At 34.1% G+C, this 4,220-nt stretch overlaps 1 long non-coding RNA gene and 1 other non-coding gene across 2 annotated transcripts; one reads left to right on the top strand and one right to left on the bottom strand.

The window, feature by feature from the left end:
- Nucleotides 1-590: 590 nt before the first annotated feature.
- LOC123215008 lies at nucleotides 591-2,438 on the top strand. The gene is made up of 2 exons (XR_006501932.1): nucleotides 591-768; nucleotides 1,790-2,438. It is a non-coding gene; the product is annotated as an uncharacterized LOC123215008 (long non-coding RNA).
- A 192-nt stretch (nucleotides 2,439-2,630) lies between these two features.
- TRNAF-GAA lies at nucleotides 2,631-2,703 on the bottom strand. Its single transcript has one exon. It is a non-coding gene; the product is annotated as a tRNA-Phe (tRNA).
- Between the last annotated feature and the right edge of the window lie 1,517 nt (nucleotides 2,704-4,220).

Here is a 4,220-nt window from a genome sequence, read left to right as displayed (position 1 = left end):
TTTTAATTTATGATTAGACACAAACAACAATTGTATAGGTTAAAAATAAGTATCAGAACAATTATATTCATTTGAATAATCACAACTGTGTGTAAGAACACATTCTTTAGCTTAAAATGGACACACTCTTTGGTTCGTAAATAGATAAAACTTTTGCGTTTTAAACAATAAGTAATACTATACGTACCTATTTTAAATACATAAATATGTACACATTTATATGTGTACTCACATGATTGAATGTTATTTTATCTTTAATTTAAAATTACTTAATTATATAATAACACATATAAATATATACATATTTATATTCTTAAATTGAGTATACATAATTTCTTGTAAAAATAGTCTTTAAAGAAACCCAACACTTCAAAAAACTAGACAAAAAGCCCGACTACTAGAGCCCGATCCCTAACCAGGCCCGTGCAAGGCCTAAAGAGGAGGCTCAGGCCTAAGCCTAGTCCACAAAGCCCGAGCCCTTGGGATAACGGGCTTTAGAACTAGGCTCAACAGTAAAATAGAATAAAAAATTAAAAAATATGAAATTCTTTTTAATAAATAATACAAAAACATTAATCGGACCCAACGGTCTGATATTGGAATTGGCTTGCTAGGAGCCTACAGAAGGCTCCGACTAAGGACTGATCTAGACCATATATATAGAGACAGGACGCCGGCCAATCCCTGTCTCTAAGGCTCGGGTGCCTGCATTCATACTGACTTCTCATTCATTACCACACATCTTAGAGGGCGAGCGAATTCAGCGGAGTAAGCTTTCCAGCTTAATTTTATTTTCTGGAAAAAAAGAAAAGGCCAAACGACTATTTCCCACCCAAGGTTTAGCGTTTTCTCAAAAGTCCCCCCTTTAACTATGGAAACACCAAACACCCACCCATGGCCAGTTAGATTTAACCAAACCCTAACGGTGGTAGGGGTAAAATCGTCATTTTAGCTATAATATTAAAAATAAACTAAAATAGAATCTATTTTGCCCCCCTAAACTTTAAAAACTGAAATTTTCCCCCCGCCTAAGTTTTAAAAAATGGCAGTTTCACCCTAGGGTTTGGTTTTGAAATCTCCGACGACCTCTCCGGCTCCGTTGCCGACGGCCGCTCCCTCCGGAAGCAACCTCTCCTTCCGACGATCTCTTTCCTCCCATTTGGAGGTCCGATCGACGCCCGGAGACGCCGTAGGAGACGAAGACTTCGTCGGGAAGACGAAGTTCTTCGTCTTCCCAGACGAAGTTCTTCGTCTTCCCAGACGAAGCCGACGCCGTCGTCTTCGTCTGGGAAGACGATCGTCTTCCCAGAAGAAGACCTCTGGGAAGACGACCGTCTTCCCAGACGAGGACGACGGCATCGGCTTCGTCTGGGAAGACGAAGAACTTCGTCTTCCCGACGAAGTCTTCGTCTCCCACGGCGTCTCTGGGCGCCGATCGGACCTCCAAATGGGAGGAAAGAGATCGCCGGAAGGAGAGGTTGCTTCCGGAGGGAGCGGCCGTCGGCAACGGAGCCGGAGAGGTCGCCGGAGATTTCAAAACCAAACCCTAGGGTGAAACTGCCATTTTTTAAAACTTAGGCGGGGGAAAATTTCAGTTTTTAAAGTTTAGGGGGGCAAAAGGAGATAAAATTTTCAGCCGTTAGGGTTTGGTTAAATCTAACCGGCCATGGGTGGGTGTTTGGTGTTTCCATAGTTAAAGGGGGGACTTTTGAGAAAACGCTAAACCTTGGGTGGGAAATAGTCGTTTGGCCAAAAGAAAATTTATTAGTTCATTTCATTTGTAACCCAGGATTTATATGCTTTCAAGGGAGGGATTGTGATGCAAGTGTCAATTTCTGAAGATGTTATGCCCTTACAGAACCAGCAGTAACTTGTGGCAAGAGTAAGAAGCTAAGGAATTTGCCCATGAACGGCCAATTAGCTGATCAGGATGAAGAAAGCAGGAGACTCAGTTTGAGCGAGATTGGATACAAAAAATTGGGGATGGTTGAGAGGCGTGGATACAAGTAACCGCTATAACAACCCATCAGGTGCAGGCAGCACACCAGCAGTCCTCTCACAGAGCAACAAGCGCAGTGCATCGACGTTTCTTTTATAACCGCACGGGGGAAACATCGGATAAAGACCCCGCAACTTTGTCCCGTTGGGATTGGTTTAGGGTTTCAATAACGCATGTTTTTTCTTACTCCCATCCCCCCACATGCCACGTCATCAACCGCTTTCCATTTAACAAATGTTTCTAACTATAGCGTCTTGGCGATGTGGGACTTCCTCTCATGGCCAAGAAACCTCATGGTTAGGCAGATTGACGGTGATAAGGATGAGCCAGCAGATTGAAGGCTCAAGATGTTGTCATTGTGTTTCTCCAGTTTTAAACATAAATGTGTTGTAGTTGTGGTTGTATTTTCTCCATTTTATTTTACAACATTTTGAATCCTTTCCAACTGACATAAAATTTCACACTCGCCTCCAAACAATATTTCTATTTAATCATTTTGAATCAATCTTATAGGAAAAGTAAGGTGCTTCCATGTTTTAAAGCATTTTCGTAAGAACTGATGATCCAAAAGTGGAATTAGAAGAGATGCACATTAAACGGCGTCGTTTGATAAATAAAAAAATTAGTGAATTGCGGTGAGCGTGGATCGAACACGCGACCTTCAGATCTTCAGTCTGACGCTCTCCCAACTGAGCTATCCCCGCTTAGTATTCACTACGCACGTACAACAACTAATATAAATTTTCTTGCTAATATCAAGCCTTTGATTGTTTAGACTTTGACCATTTTCTTGTTTCATTAATTTATTTATTTTTGGATCATTTTTTAACTGTTAAATATCATGAAATATCTGTTGTCAGAATTTTAGTGAATATATGGTTTTCTCGATGTTCATTGGTGAATCTCTTCAGTGATAAAATACATCTTATGTGAATAGAGTTAGATACAAATTAAATTAGTTTATTTTAAAAAATTGGTTTAATTTAATTTAAATTTAAATTGAGTTTAAATCAACAAATTCAATTCTTTTTTTTAATCAAGCCAACTAGTATTCATCTTGATTGAATTTGATTTCAACTTAAATCTATTGTTTATATTTGTGGGTTAAGTTTAATTTAAATTTACAACTCAAATCTATAACTCAAATTCATATTTCAAATTTATAACTTATTTATAAAATGATATTGTTTTATTTATTATTAAATAAAATGATATTATTTAGTCAATAAGTCTCAAATTTGAACTACAAATTCTAATTATAATTCGAATTATATATTTAAACTAAATTCAAGTTAAACTAAATCGAATTATTTTTTATTTGAACTTAACTTGAACCACTCTTAAACTAAAGAGTGTTTGAATACAATTTAGTTCATATCTACCAGCAATTCTGTGTATGAAACTTGAAATGCGATACAAATAGAGACAATAAAATGAATGCATTAGCAAATTAATTATTATATGATAATATAATATTTTGGCAACTAAAAATTTTATTATTTATTATTATTATTTAAAAAAGAACATATCATAAATATAATGTCAAATAATAGTTGTCATATTCTAGAATTTTCCAACTGGTTGTTTTTTTTTTTTTTTCATACACTTGAACTTTGTGGTTTAATGAAGATGTTTTAAAAGAACAATAGTATGTATATCTATTTTTAGTATATAAATAAATATATAATATATTATTATATAATTAAATTAAATTATATTTTTAATTTAAAATTAATTAACTAGTTAATAATATATATTTATTTATATATTAAAAATAAATACATATAATTTTATTATTTAAAAAAAAACTATATTATATTAATGATTTTAATCCAGAAGGACCAAGACCATAAAATGATTTTTATTATTGTCATTTTCAAATACACTGACTTCTACAGAAAATGAAAATATTTTGGAAACTTGAAAATACAAAATCAAACTTACTATTTTTATTTTCAATTAGATATTTAAAATAATAATTTTTGAAAAAAAAAAAAAAGTCATCATATATTTAACATAAATTATAAACTGGCTCTATCTTATTAGGATGACTAGTAGGACTACAAAATACAAAAATAAGATTTAAAATGGAGCCCATAATAAAATTATAGCCAAATGACTATTTCCCAACGAAGGTTTGATACAATAACATTCCTATCCCTTAAATTTAAAAGACATTTTTTCACCCATTTATTAAAGTAAGTTATAGCTTTAACCGTCA

Source organism: Mangifera indica, chromosome 4, assembly GCF_011075055.1.
Source record: "Mangifera indica cultivar Alphonso chromosome 4, CATAS_Mindica_2.1, whole genome shotgun sequence".
NCBI lineage: Eukaryota > Viridiplantae > Streptophyta > Magnoliopsida > Sapindales > Anacardiaceae > Mangifera > Mangifera indica.
This window is presented reverse-complemented; position numbering and strand designations above follow the sequence as displayed.